This window comes from Physeter macrocephalus, chromosome 8 (genome assembly GCF_002837175.3).
Source record: "Physeter macrocephalus isolate SW-GA chromosome 8, ASM283717v5, whole genome shotgun sequence".
NCBI classification, from domain to species: Eukaryota; Metazoa; Chordata; class Mammalia; order Artiodactyla; family Physeteridae; genus Physeter; species Physeter macrocephalus.
The window spans coordinates 104,488,031-104,504,763 of NC_041221.1; positions in this window are offsets into that span (position 1 = coordinate 104,488,031).

Genomic DNA, 16,733 nt, shown 5'->3' on the forward strand with positions numbered 1-16,733 from the left:
CTTTTTCTTTTACAACTAGAGTTTTGGGACCTATTTAAGAGATATTTGCCTACTTCAATGCTGTGAAGTTGATTTCCTCTAAGCATTTTACTGTTCTAATTTACATATTTAGATCTGAAATTTTATTGAAATACATTTTTCAAAAAAAGAAAAATTCCCTTCCGTTACTTAATATAAATTTTTATGTAAACACATATACATACACATACACCCCATGCACATACACCCCACACACTCATATGCACACATATTCATTCATTCTCTTAACAAAATATTTACAGAGTCTACATTTATTTTGTTCTTATAAAATACACCTCTTTCTTTGGTATAGTATGCTTCTAATAGTTGTTCAATTTGCAAAAGTCCAGTACAGAAAAGGTAAATAAGAATATCTCACCTTAGGTCTATTTTAAGAATCATCGATGAACTATTCAACTCATTAAAATTCACTATTAAATATCATATAACATGAAAAACAACACATTGCCATAATTTCTTAAAATTTTCTATTTAATTTTAAATTAGTTAAAACTATTTGTTTTCACTAAGTTCTCACATTTGGCATGTAGAAATGTTTATAAAATGATTAACAAAAGGTAATATTTTCAATTGTTTAAATCAGCAGGTATTTTTCTACTAAAAAACAAAAGCATGTTGATCCTACCCTCAATACTTTATATTTTGTAAAATTTTAAATAACAATATTTACTATCATTTCAGACACTGGGATACTTATAAAGATTGAAAATAAGGAATGAGGTGAATTTTGGTTAATATAGCAACAGCTCTTCCCCTGAGAGATATTTTCTACATTAATTGTTTACATATATGTGAGCAACTAAAAACTGGTTCTTTGAAATGATAAGCAAAATTGATAAACCTTTACTCAGACTCATCAAGAAAAATGGGGAAAGGGCCCAAATCAATAAAATCAGAAATGAAAAAGTAGAAGTTACAACCAACACCACAGAAATACAAAGGTCCATAAAAGACTACTATGAGAAATTATATGTCAATAAAATAGACAACATAGAAGAAATGGACAAATTCTTAGAAAGGTATAATCTCCCAAGACTGAATGAGGAAGAAATAGAAAATATGAACACACCAGTTACAAGTACAGAAATTGAATCTGTGATTTAAAAACTCCCAAGAAACAAAAGTCCAGGACCAGATGGCTTCACAGGTGAATTCTACCAAACATTTAGAGAAGAGATAACATCTAACCTTCTGAAACTATTGCAAAAAATTGTAAAGGAAGGAACACTTCCAAACTCATCCTATAAGTCCACCCTCATCCTGGTACCAAAACCAGACAAACATTCCACACACAAAAAAGAAAATTACAGGCCAATATCACTGATGAACATGGATGCAAAAATCCTCAACAAAATACTAGCAACCTGAATCCAACGATACATTAAAAGGATAAAACACCATGATCAATCAAGTTGAATTTACCCCAATGATGCAAGGATTTTTCAATATCCACAAATCAATCAGTGCAATACACCACATAAACAAATTGAAGAATAAAAGTCATATGATCATCTCAAAAGATGCAGAAAAACCTTTTGATAAAATCCAACACCAATTTATGATAAAAACTGTCCAGAATGTGGACATAGAGGGAACCTACCTCAACATAATAAAGGCCATCTATGACAAATACACAGCTAACATCATACTCAATGGTAAAAAGCTGAAAGCATTTCTTCTAAGGTCAGGAACAAGACAAGAATGCCCACTTTTTTTTTAATAGTTTAAGGAATTCAAATGAAAAGTACAAAACCATCCTAATTAACATTGTTATAACATTTTAAGTCAATGATATCAAGGAGGAAATCTTTAAAATCAACTCAGAAAGTACTCTAGAAAAATTCCAATGTCATAGTCTAATTCAAAGATTTCATTCGATTTAGAGAAACCTTCATATATGATGTAAAAGCAAACTACCTGACTTTAAAAATAATGATTTACATGATTCTGCAAGGGTAAATTAAATGTATCTATTGAATGTTTTCTAACAAGTTTTAGTCTTTTAACATGATCTTTAACTCTTTCAAGTTACTTAGTATTCCTATACAAGTTGTTCTAAGAATCAAGATATGCAATGTATATATTTAAAGTTGAATAACAAAAATAATATTTACTACTAATATGATGGAGAGACTGTCATTCAAAATCCAGCAACCCATCATGACAGCTTTACTCTTTTACTATTAGCAAATTATAAAAATGCCCATTCTTGCCACTTTTATTCAACATAATTTTGGAAGTCCTAGATACAGCAATTAGAGCAGAAAAAGAAATAAAAGGAATCCAAACTGGAAAAGAAGTAAAACTGTCACTGTTTTCAGATGACACAATATTATATATAGAAAATCCTAAAGATGCTACCAGAAAACTACTAGAGCTCATCAATGAATTCAGTAAAGTTGCAGGATACAAAATTAATGCACAGAAATATGTTATATTTTTATACACTAACAATGAAAGATCAGAAAGGGAAATTAAGGAGACAATCCCATTTACCATTGCATCAAAAAGAATAAAATACCTAGGAATAAACCTACCTAAGGAGGCAAAAAACTATTCCAAAAACTATAAGATGCTAATGAAAGAAATTGAAGAAGACACAACCAGATGGAAAGAATACTGTTTTTGGATTGGAGGAATCAATATTGTTAAAATGACTATACTACCCAAGGCAATCTATAGATTCAGTGCAACCCCTATCAAATTACTAATGCCATTTTTCATAGAACTAGAACAAATTTTAATTTTTTAATTTGTATGGAAACACAAAAGACTCTGAATAGCCAAAGCAACCTTGAGAAAGAAAAATGCAGCTGGAGGAATCAGGCTCCCTGACTCCAGACTATACTACAAAGCTACAGTAATCAAAACAGTACGGTACTGGCACAGAAACAGACATATAGATCAATGGAACAGAATAGAAAGCCCAGAAATAAACCCACACACCTATGGTCAATTAATCTATGACAAGGAGGCAAGACTATACAATGGAGAAAAGATAGTCTCTTCAATAAGTTGTGTTGGGAAACCAGGAGAGCTACATGTAAAAATAATGAAATTAGAATATTCTTTAGCACCATATGCAAAAATAAACTTGAAATGGATTAAAGACCTAAATGTAAGACCAGATACTATAAAACTCCTAGAGGAAAACACAGGCAGAACAAATGAATGGATAAAGAAGATGTGGTACATATACACAATGGAACATTAGCCATAAAAAAAGAACAAAATAATGCCATTTGCAGCAACATGGATGGGTCTAGAGATTATCATACTAAGTGAAGTAAGCCAGACTGTGTAAGACAAATATCATGATATCACTTACATGCAGAATCTAACAAAAAAAAAACCAAAACAGAATACAAATGAACTTAGAAATACAATGAACTTACAAATACAAATACAAATACAAATGAACTTACAAAACAGAAAGAGACTCAGAGATATAGAAAATCTTATGGTTACCAAAGGGGAAAGGATGAGGGGATATATTAGGAGTTTGGGATTAACATGTACACTACCATATATAAAATAGATAACCAACAATGACCTACTGTATAGCACAGAGAAATATAATCAATATTTTATAATAACCTATAAGGAAAAATAATCTGAAAAAGAATATATATATGTGTATCTGAGTCTAAATCACTGTGCTGTACACCTAAAACTAACACAATACTGTAAATCAAGTATACTTTGATAAAAATAAATAATGTTTAAGGGAAGAAAGTAATGCTAAAGCATAGAAATAACAGAACTCTCAACAAAAAACTTAATGTATGTTCCTGAAATGTTTGCTTTTTCATTTTAAATGTTTTCATCTTTTTTGTTGCTTATATCCTTGTTTTTGGTAGATTTAAAGCTCTTGCAAAATGTTAAAACAATAGCTTTTGTTTCTTGTATTTTGTTTTCATTACCATTATTTCAATTATATTTCAATATTCTATTTCTAAGATAATTACATATTCTAAACTCCTAATAATAGTATAAGTCTGAACCTAGTTCTTATGTTCTTTAAATCACTTTTATGAATTTTATTTTAATTAAGAAATACTTTTTTATTGACTGATACCTGTATCAAATGTAACAAACTACCAAAAAGCATCAAGGCAATGCAAATATAAATAATAACAGAAATTTATTAATTTAAAAGGCACACATTAAAACATTAAGTAAAATAGAAAAGGAACGTTTTTAAAATCCTGCTTGAGGACTTTTACAGAAGTTAAAAAGTTGAATGAAATAGTAAGTTTTAGCTTTTCTTTGTGCAAACATTGAGGTGTCCATGGCAAAAAAAGAAACTCAGTATATTTGGAAATTCTTATATAATAGTAACAAGTATGTCACTATTGGGAGAAAAAAATTTTATTTCTCACCCTGGGTTCTACACGGAAACTGGAATATCTACACTCACACACAAAAACACTTATACACACACATTTACCTACATATACATATATTGTTGGATACGCACATGTACAAATAGCAATATTTACATCGAAATGAAGAAAAATGTCACAATTACCTGAATCTTTGTATAAATAAGGTTTTCATATATATTGTTCATGTAATAAAGTAATAATTCAACTGATATAGTAAGTAAATACAGTTTTTGCCAGTGTTCAAAGCCCCATTTCTGAGGGAAAAAGAGCTTTTTCTTTAAACTTAAATTTCAAATGATCCTCCTGGTATCTTCCTCAAGTCTTTCCTTCTGGTGGGGAAAAAAGACTTTCTGAATAAATCTGTTTATCTCCATTTGTTCAAATGTGTCTGGTGTGAATCTTATAGTGTAGGTACTTTGGTCAAAGTTTTACAGTAAAACATTAATTTTCCTTGTTGTGATTTTTGACTTTCCAGTGAAATTGAACTTGGTGTTCTTCCCCATGAGAACATTATTATGCTCTATTGTTGCTGCAGTCAATGTTCTCTGTTATTTCACAAACCATTCTTTAAGGAATATATCCTTTCCACTTACCCATAGTGATTTTTTTAAAAGGTAGTCAATTTAAATGTTTGGATGCAGTTTAAAAGATGAAATAATTTGATTGTGCCAGACCTGACCTTCAGTTCTACGCAAGTCAAATGTAATCTACCCTTCAAATGAAAACATAAATTTAACTATGTGGGATATTTCTCTTTAAGTTCATATCTTAATACACATTGTTATTTCCTTAAAATCATTCTTAGAGTTGCTTACTTGGGTCACAGATTAGGTGCAAACACACACACACAGAGACACACACACGTACCCCTTTGTTTTGTTATGATATACACATACAACTTTAAACAACGAATTTGGTTGGATAAAAATCTATCATTGCTACAACATTATTTTATTAAGACAGTTGAGTATTGTTTTAGATTTTAGGAGACCTATTATTCTTTAGGTTAAGATTTAATCACTTCCTAACATGGGAGAGCTGACAGATTATTTCTCAAGCAGTATTTCCAAGAGTAATCTTCAGTATAGTTCAAACTCTTATATGAGAAAGACAAGAGTCTGAATGACTAGCCAAGTATCCTCAGACAATAAGCTTATATCAAGATCTTGAACATGTCTGTTCAAAATATGTCTGATATATCTAATGAAAGAAACCCTTTTTGTATTTTGAAAATCCTACTCACAGTAATTTGGGGCTTTTGGTTGCAGATTAGATAATAGTATCAATTTAATTTTGCAAATACAGATGAACTATTTACCACATACAATTTACTATGAATTGACCAAAAAGACACCTATCAAAATGTAAGATAATTTATTGTATACTTATTATTTTTCCTTTTCTATATACAAGACGTTCCCTTTAGAATGACTGTCACAGGCCATTAATATCAAGCACTCTATTCTTCCTGTTGCTATACAAGTAGTTTTATGTGTCCATTTCCAGAGGCAAATTTTAGCATTAGCAGACCCATCATTTGGTTCCAAAAAAAATTACCTCTAAACAAAAATAATTACTAGGTTTCTCATCTCAAATGAAAAGCAAAATGATCTCTCTGATGAAAGTTTAGGAAACATTACAAATATTTTGAAATGTTAAATTGAAAAATATAATCCAATAGTAGCTTAACTGAAAAAGATTCTCATCAAATTTATGTATCACATATTGTTGACAGGGAGTTTTGCTTCAAATAGCTCACCTGATGAGATGGAAGAATTGTAAACTTGATATTTTAAATTTATCAGTGTGTTCTCAGATGCATGAAGCTACAGCAAATAAAATAGTGTAACTTATGATATGCATCAATGGTGAGAATTATAATGATAGTTTTAAATGTCAAAAGTAAATTTGAAGATTGAGAACATTTCCTGAAGAGAAAGTTACCAAGCATTTGTCACTCATTAAAGCAATGTAAAATGTACAAATCTGGTAGAAAATAGCAAAAGAGAAGACTATGTTATTTTGTTGAAGAGTTTGATAGGATTATATGATCTTGGTATTAAATGTTCTTTCTCTCATATTTTTATAGTTGTCAATTTTTCAAACAATTTTTTTAGCAAAGAAATGTTTGGGTTTCAAGCTTCAGTAGCATTTAATTTTTTGTTGAAAATGAGTATGACAACTTTGCTAAACCCTAAGAAGAATAAGTCTCTTTCAGAATCCAGAAACATTTTTAAAAAGGAAGATCATGGTTAGTTACTTCTACTCTGAAAACTGTTTTCATATTTATGGCATACTTGGATGTTTATATTGAGAGGATAAAGAAAATAAGACCATGTTTTATAGAATATAGAGTCTTGATTTTAATCAACTTTTTCTTTTAAGCAGAAAGTGTTTATTTTTTTAAGATTATCAAGAGCAGAGGAAGATAAGCCTTCTATTCTTTTGCATCCACAAAAAGGAACTATGTTGAATTCAACTAAGTCTCTAATGTAATTATTTCATTGGCATTTCTGTATCATAGTCTAAAAAATAGGAAACGGCTATGATCATATTGTTAATAAACACTACTCCTAGTTAACCTCCTGTTGACCTATTACTTACTAACACTACCCCTTAAACCCTTAAACAAATAAATGAAAGAACACCATAGACAAATTTGTAATGTCCTCCATAATTCACTTTGATTGACTACCTTTCCAATATATATTATTCACATGAACATTTGTTAGGGAGATTAACTACATAATTATCTTGTATCAACTGGTAATTTATTATTTATATATAAATTTGTTAGGGGGATTAGCTGTATAATTATCTTGTGTTAACTCGATTATATTTTTTTATACTATTCTTACTGAATTGTAAAGTAGCTTACAAATATGGATTGTGTTCAAATACTAGTTACGTGATCTTTGGCAAGTAATTTGACCCTTCTTACAGACGAGTTTCCTTATCTGTAAAATGGAAATAGACATAGTACTTTCCCAAAGGCTTAAGTAGATCAATATGTGTAAATTAGTTGGTTCTTTTGTCATTAGACTAGTAAGAAATTTACTTTATAAATTAATTAATATGAAAAAATGGCACCTAATAATTTCCTCTAGAAATTATCTGGGATGATATAATAGAATGATATAAAAATAATATTTAGGACATACAAAATAATGTGTAATAATGTCAAATTGATTTTGTTGCTGGGCAACACTTGCCTGAAATCTTCCTTCACTGTTTATACTTTATTCTTAATTTTCCAGGTTATTTTAGGTTTGTCTTCCTAGGATAAGTGGCCTTTAGAGCTACTGACAGATTGCTGCAGATGGAGAGGCAAATTACTGCCACAATGTTGTTATCTCTTAATTGACCAGTAACAGGGGCTATATCATCATGTTCCTAGACACATGGCTTCTTCTGTGACCGGAATACAGTTGGCAATTGCAGCAGTGTCCTTACATAGAAAATATCCAATTAACTTTTCCATTCTATATCAGTTGTAAGTTCTCTCTTCTGTCTGAACACTTTTGTTTCAGTCCTACTTGGCAATGGCGGGGGTGGTGCAGGTTGGGCAGGACAAATGACAAAAATAACTGGGAAGGCTGCATCCTTGCTGACATTGAACCAGACATTTTAAGGAACCTGGGTTGCATGGTAATAGTTGTCTTCTACCCTGCTCAGGTTTCTTTCTAGATTTTCAAAGCAAATAAAATTACTATTGGTTCTCTGATGCAGTTTTGAAGCTAAACTTGTGGAAATGATAATCTCACTATGGCTCATCCTTTTCTTTTACCTTTAGGCAGTCTCTTATCAACTTCCAAGACTTTATTCCTCAGGCCCATAAGAAGGAGCATTTTTATTAAATTAGTTAAAAGGTCCTTCTGTGAAAGCTCTAGGAATATGGTTTTAAATTTCACATTCATGAAACTTTCATCTATTTTTCCAAAACAGTGCTACAGTGATGGAATACTCATGCAGAGACTGTCAAGCCTCCACACTGGAGCCCCTGTTATGAATTTGATTTGTCAATCATTCATCTATAATTAACACAACTAATAACACTTAAATTGACAATTACAAGCTCACAATGATATTTCTGTATCTATAATGCAATTTTTCTGAGAGGGGCTACAGTTGATCACACATTGAAGTAGCTAAAAACTGGTTATTCTCTGGAATATTCAATTAGAAGAACAGCCAAAATAAGCCTCAAGCTGTCCGAAGTCTCTGGCATTAAGTCATAGAATAATATTAAAGACTGTAAATCAGCCTCATTCAGGAACATGGAAAGATGTTTTTATGTATGCTAGCATTTTTTTCCTAGAAACAATGACACAATTCTAGTGAAACAGAGAGCATCATTAATTTGTTTTACATATATGGTGAGTAAGTTATCAGGCAAAATAATAATTTATATTTGATTCTCTACTTCTATCAATTCATTACATTACTTTGAAAAAAATTGAGTATTATACATAACTTTGAAGAAAAAACAATCATTCCAAAAAACTGTTTTTTGTTTGTTTGTTTGTTTGTTTTGCTGTACGCGGGCCTCTCACTGTTGTGGCCTCTCCCGTTGTGGAGCACAGGCTCCGGTTGCGCAGGCTCAGCGGCCATGGCTCACGGGCCCAGCCGCTCCGCGGCATGTGGGATCTTCCCGGACCGGGGCATGAACCCGTATCCCCTGGATCGGCAGGCGGACTCTCAACAACTGCGCCACCAGGGAAGCCCCCAAAAAACTGTTTAAGGCAATCTCCAGGAATTATTTTATGATACAAAGTCCAAAATAGATTTAATGAAAGTTTTGTTTGCTAATACATTTATGATAATTATATGTTAATTATTGAGAGAGAAAAAAGTGATCTCTGACATCCACGAGCTATTCTGGTAATATCAGCTAGGCTTTGGTGTTACTATGAACTGTCGTGGCACTCACAGCTAAGTGTGAATGTTTTCCTCTTGAACATAAATAATTTGAAAGAACATCAACATCAGACCAGTCACTCTGACCGTGATGAAACAAAACAAAAATAATATCACTATGTAATCATGTCTGAATACAAATAAAACAAGAATATTATCAAGGCACAAAATAATAAACATCTCCTACTGCTGCTTGCTTATAAATTATACCTTTGCCCCTGTCTAGTCTTCCCTCCCAATACTCAAGATTTAAAAATACCCAGTCATAGATTTACCAGGATTCTTAATAACATACAATCGGGAACAAATCCCCACTTCCTTAAATCTTCCCTTAATTCATCTGATGTGCTCTTACTGAGACTTCCTACAGCTCCCCAAGAAGTATCTTTTTCTTTGCTGCAATGAATAATAAATCTGGCTTTTTAATCTATAGGTGTGTTTCAGGTGATATTTGGTTGGAAGTCATTGCCATGATATTATTTGGAACTTCATATTTCTAACAGGATACCTATGTGGCACTATGACTTTTACTTGAACAAATAAACAAACTTATGAACAAAATTATGAAAGACTAAATCCAGTAAGACAGTTTTCTGAGAGAAACAGTGATCTTAGGCAATAGATGATTGGATTAATTTTTCTTTTGAGATGTGTTTTAAATTGGTTCTATATTTCCTGGGTCATGTTGGATTACGCTCCAAGTGTCGTGGTCTTCAGAGAATTTTCCCACATAGGGTTTACACTCTAGTGAGGAAAACATGTGTGCATAGCACTCTGATTATAGGCACATTGTGAGCACTCTATGAAGGTTTAAAGGAACATGGAGATGGTAAGGGTGGAATGAATGTGTTAAGTCCCTGATTCAAAATTTGCTATAATACACATTTTGGCATTCTTCACTATACTACTTCTCTCAATGAAATACAAACTACTAAACGCTAAAGAATTGTGGGAAACCGTGAAGCTCTAATACCGATTTTAAATTAAAAGATTCATAGTACAAAGAGAGGATACACACACAAAAAAATATAATTAAAATCAATTTCATAAAAGATTAAATGTCAATCTAATGATTTATATGTAGTGAGAAAGAAACATAAAATAACAAGAGACTCAGAAAATAGTGGGTAGTTTTAGTCATTTCACTAACATCATCAATTTCTATTTTGTGGTCTAATACAGAAACAAAACACAGGAACACAAATAATTTTTGTGATATTTTTCCAAATTTATGGAACCAAATTTATGAAACTAAATTTTTGTAATTTTTTCCAAAGTTACTAATGCATAACTCTTTTTAAATTTTATCTTCCAAATTACATTTTTGGTATTTAATTATACAGCTGGAGTACAAGAAAAGTGTTTGGACAACTAGCACTGATCAGTAAGTAACCTAAGTAGCTATTTTAAAAGAGAGTATAAAAATCCTCAATAAGCAAGCAAATTTTAAGAATTTCCTTTTTTCAAATAATATAGGATTCATGCTAAGGAAAAGTTAACCTACTGAAAACTAGTTTGATTATGTGTGTTTTTTAAAAAATCTGTCTTTGTGTCTATTACAAACAACTGTAATGAATTTACATTAATAAAACTTAATGGTGGTAAAGAATAACAATTACTTTGTCTATCTAGGACTGGAGAAAAGTAAACATTTTTTCCTATTTTTTAATTTTTCATATTCAATATTATAGAAAAGAAAATAATACATGACATTCTTTCTGTCATAACTGACACATTCCATATGTACAAGACATACATATCCACTCAGTGGATTTTATTTTTTGCTGGATATTTTGTAAAGCTTGCAGTAACTTTTATTGTGTTGCAAGTACTTTATCATTCTTTTCTGTAAATAAGACTGCTAGCAATTTTCTGAGTCTGCTCTTAGCAAGATAATCTATTGAAAACTAGATGTTGTTTCAGAGGAAGTAAGGATTTTGCAACTTCTACTCTTACCAATGGGCAGGAGCCACTAAAAGAGAAAGATCTGAAAATGAAATATAAGAAGCTTCAAATAGACCAGCTGAATAAAATGTATTATTGATTTTTAAAGCTTTTTTTAATTATCATTTTGGTCAGTTTATATGGTATTCTGAAACTCTGTTTTTGCTAATACTATAAAAATTTACTTCAAGAGCATGATAGAAAGTCAGTAATACTTTAAGACTTTTATCACATTAGTAACTTTCTTATGATATTAGAAATTCAATACAGGACAGAAAAGTCACTGAACCTATAGCTAAATTGCTAATATAATGCAGCACTTACCACTATGACATGAAATATGCATTTTACTCAATGCATTTCAATGCTTTGAAAGCACTGAAATATGCTTTCAATTTTTTTTTCTAGTCCTTTGAGTGATCTTTCTTTTGTTGTATTTTTTAACAATAAATATACAATAATATGTAAAAGTTCGTGAATAGTAAAACAGCAGGACACTGATTCTTCTAAAGAGAAGAAAAAGGTTATCTAAGAACAAATTGTGCTTCTGGGTTCATACAGCAGAAAACTCATGTTGTCCTAGAATACTTAAAAAGACAAAAAACTAGCATAACATTAAAAACTAAAGTTGTGACAAGATCATATTTTAGGATTTTATATTTACTAATTGAAATAGGAAGTGTTTACTAATTGAAACTCAGATGGGGAGTTTTGAAAAATAATACAAAGGGTTAGTATCACATAGTTAATACTCTAAATGCATACCACAAACTCTGATATACATGGGCTTTGCTTATTAGAAAAATAGGTGTATTATACAGAACATTCCATCTGAAGTGACAATTGAAATTCTTTCCATTTCTATTAAGTCAACATTTTATTAAGTGACTAATCTATGCCAAGGTTCATACAAGTAATGTGACTTGTGATAATAAGCTGTTCTTTTACTAGATTTTTTCAGTAATCAAAATCCTCAATATACAAAATGTCATACTCATTCATTTATTTTTTCATTCATCAAATATCTATGGTGTACTTACTGTATACCTTTAAACAGGTACTTTTCAATGTGTTTGGTATATAGTGTTGAACAAGATTGATAAAAGAAATGAAATGTGTAGAATATAATGAATTACTTTAGATAAGTTCTAGGAAATCAGTGTAACAGCACACTATGATAGCAAGAGATGGGGTTGGTGACATGCAGGGAAGATGGAATAAGTGACCTTTGAATGGAGACCGGAAAAATGAGGAACATCCATTAATAAAATAAAGGAAAATAATCACACAAAAACTAAAACTTTGACATTATGTATTTTGCTACAGAGATACAATACACAATGCTGTTTAAAAAATATCTCTGATTTTAAAATGGTTTGAATCCACATGGTTATCAGAATTCTTTCTCATGGATCCCTTCTAATATGATAGTCAATAATACGAAAGGCATTAAACTACTGCCTGCAATCTAAATACCCGAGAGAGAATACCAGCAAGAAACAAGCTGATCAATGCAACAAAGCCAGGCAGTGAAAACACCAGGTATTGCTGAACTCAAAGTACAGAGTGGGACTGAGAGCAGATAATTGATTGAAAGTGATTTTATGAAACTCTTAGACCATAAGATTCTGTATCCCCTCCAAAATCAGGTTAACCTCCCTCAATTCAGCAGATAATTGGGGGATTGCTCTCTGGACAGGATGAACCCCAAACAGTATGGCCTTGGTGACACCAGTATGGCTGATGAAGGAGTAATGGGTTGTAGTGAAAAGAATGACACCAAAAGAAATACCTACATAGGAACAGTAAGAAGAAGATGGTACAAAGGAGCAATGCTTTGAAAATACTGAAGGAAAAAAATGTTTAGCCAGAGTGATACACTTAGAAAATTATCCATCAAGGTTAAGAGTACAATAAAACTTTTTTTTACAGATTTTGAATATTAAAAATATATATACTGCCATTCACTTTTTCTCAAGAACTATTAGATGGTATTGTCCACAAACAAGAGACAGTAGCTGCATAATCAAACAAGCAAACAACAACAGCATAAACAAGAGAAACAATATAAAGAACAACAAAATGAAACATGAGATGAAGAATACATGGTGTCCAATTCATATGGGTGAGGAAGAAATTCACCAGAAGACTTGAAAAGTAGAGTATTGAGGTAAGTTATATATTAAGCTTTAATAATGACCAGGGAAGATTGGTGAAGAATACCAATCCTTAGTTGGATGTCTTTAAGTAAATGGAAACTATTGGAAGTTATATGACACCTTGTTTTAAAAGTTATGTGATATGTTTAATAGGAAATAAAACAAATTCAAAATGTTAGAAAATATGACAAACTTTATTTTTTCTCTTTAAGAATATCAACAGGATTTTTCAAGTGGGCAAAAATGATAAAACTCACATGGTAAGGAGACCATATAAGAATATCCTGGGAAATAGTTTTAAAAGAATACTAGTGTCAGGACTAATGATGCAAACTTTAAATTCATTATAATGATACATTACATAAAACAAATTAAAACCAATTCATGAATAGACAGCAAATCAATGTAAAAGTAAGGAACATCCAGAAAAATATTCAAGTATCCGGAGAAGATGATATATGATATGATATAAAGAAGTTAATATATGATAAAGAAGGCATATCAGAGTGATGGAGAAAAAAAATAAAGTGAAATAAAATGGAATAATTGACCAATCTTCTGGAAAAATATATTCATCAAAAATTTTGAAATCCACAAAGATTAAACCAAAAATATTAAACATAGACAATTTAAAACATTTTAACCAAAACAATGAGAGTCAGAAAAAAATTGAATAGTTTCTTGAATGTGTCAAATTCTATATTCTATAAATAAATGAAAACAACTTCCAGTTAAAAAATATTTTAAAAGGATAATTTCAGACAAAGAAAAACATGTAATTTCATCACTGATTGAATAAAAATGGATACTCTTTCAGTTATAAAAATTATGAGAAAATAAAAACTCAGTTTTATATAAAGACAGTGAATATGTGGTTATATATAACTAAATATTAATATATACAAAACTTTAAAAATTATGTGTTGTGAACTTTATAAATATAGAAGTACACTAATCTTGCAGATATATCAAGTAGGGTAAATATATAAATATGTATTAATATGTTCAAATTTATATTAGACTTTAGTAAGTCAAGGATGCATGTTATAATCTCTGAATTGTACTAGAGAACTAGAGAAATATAAGGGAAAAGACATTTTAAAATTAACATCAATCCAAAAAAAAAGAAACAAAAATGAAAACAAAATGGGTGTAAACAGAAAGTAAACAGTAAGATAATACATTTAAAATTAAATATGTTAATAATGAGGTCCAATGTAAATGAAGTATATGCTTCAACTAAAAGGAAAAAATTGTGGCGCTGGAAACAAAAAATGAAACTCCTGTGTATATGTTTTTGAGACACATAGATAAAATATAAAAATGCAGAAAGATTAAATATGAAAGAATGGAAAAAGACCATGGCAACATTTAGCAAAAGAAAGCTTGAAGACCATATTCATATTACACAAATAGACTTTAAGGTAAGAATCACTATCAATGACAGAGCTATTTTAAAATGATGACAATTTGGTGGAAAATTGAGATAACTGTCCAAGGTGATGTCTAATACTGTATAGTCTGAAAATGCATGAAGCCAAAAAAAAAGGTTTATTTGTGTGTAGAAAAAGAAATGCCCTGGATAATCCAAAATTTGTGGAGATTTTGATGTAAATCTATAGAGATAGTAATAAACAATCAGTCATGTTTTGAAAAGAATATACATTTTAGTAAACATGTAAATTATTTGAACAATACACATGGCCATATTGACATATGTAAAATATTATACCAAAAGTATGTAGTATTTTAAAAATATGTATCCTGCATATTCTTTTCAAATTCATAGGGAATATTTACCAAAATTGACACTATATTGGGCCAAAAAATATTTCTGTTTTCCATGAACATAAAGGAATTAAATTAAAAATTAAACCCCAAAATCAATTTATACAAAATTGGGCTATCGTTTCCATTTGGGCATATAAAGAGCTTGCAAGTTGTCACTCCCAATCTCACAACAGGAAAAAGGCTGAAGAAGTGAATACTAATAACTCTTTTCAGATCCATGAGAGAAGTGAAGTGGCAGGGCAAACTACTGCCCTGGAATTTGAAAGGCAGATGAATACAGATATCTCAGCTTAACAGGAGCAGAGGCTGTTAAAGAGGGTGGGTGGGGGAGCAGCCATTGTGAAATATGCCGGAAGTATTTTCGTTCTTCATAACAAAGGCCTACCCTCAAGGGAAACTATTTAACCAGAGCCCTAACCTACCTGAGGGAAGGGCAATTAGTCAACTTCATCCTCCTTCAGCCTTATTTCTGTTACGAAAGTGGAGCAAAAAAAAGCTAAGAAGTGCTCTTGAAGGTCACATCCCAAGCATTCTAGTCCACTAAGAAAAAAAAAAAAGGTAATCATAAGATTATAGATTATACAAATTATTGTATACCTTACAACCACATCAACAGGACTCCAGCATAAGAGAATAAAAATACTGGATTAAAACTGAGAGAGCTGCATGACACATACTCCATTTAAAAAGGAGTTTCTAGGGAAAGCCAAATACAACAGGGGAGACAAAAACAAGGACATTAGAGGAAATTGAAACCTCTGACATGTACAGTGATAGCAAACGTTAAACACAGTTTAACTTGTGGATGAAAAATTAACCAGTCAATCTAAAAAAGAAATGGAAAATTTTATTCAAGGCAAATTTGAAAATTATAACTCAGGAAGAGTGCGTCAGAAAACTCTGCACAGTCCCTTAGAAGTCAAAGCACAGCTATGTAAGTTTTTTGAGACAGAGGGCTGTACATTAAATGATGTATTATTGACAGTTTACACAACTCAGATCTGAGCATCTTTGTGGCCCCTTACAAGATCAAGAAGGAATGTTATCTTTTAGGGAGCTGTCTTATTGATGCTTAGGAGAATGTTGCTCTTTATGTTTGATCAGGTATTTCTACCAATGGGGAGGTTTGATCGATGCATAATGCAGATACACAAAATGCACAGTGGGGGGAAAGGGGAGACCAAAGGAGAGAGAAAAATTTTCATGTTTACCTTCTTGTCTTGCCATAAAATATAAATATTATCTCACAAATCCTTAGCCAGGAAACAGAAAAACCTCACACTAAATATGTATTTACCTCATTTTTTATTACTAAATACACCATATCTGTCTTTCAGCAAAAAATTACAAGACATACTAAAAGGTAGGAAAAACACAGTCTGAAGAGACAAAGGAAGCATCAAGAATCAGCTATGGTAAAGATTTTGAAAATACTAGACAAGGAATTTAAAATAACTATGATGAATATGCCAAAGGCTTGAAACCAAGCAGGACC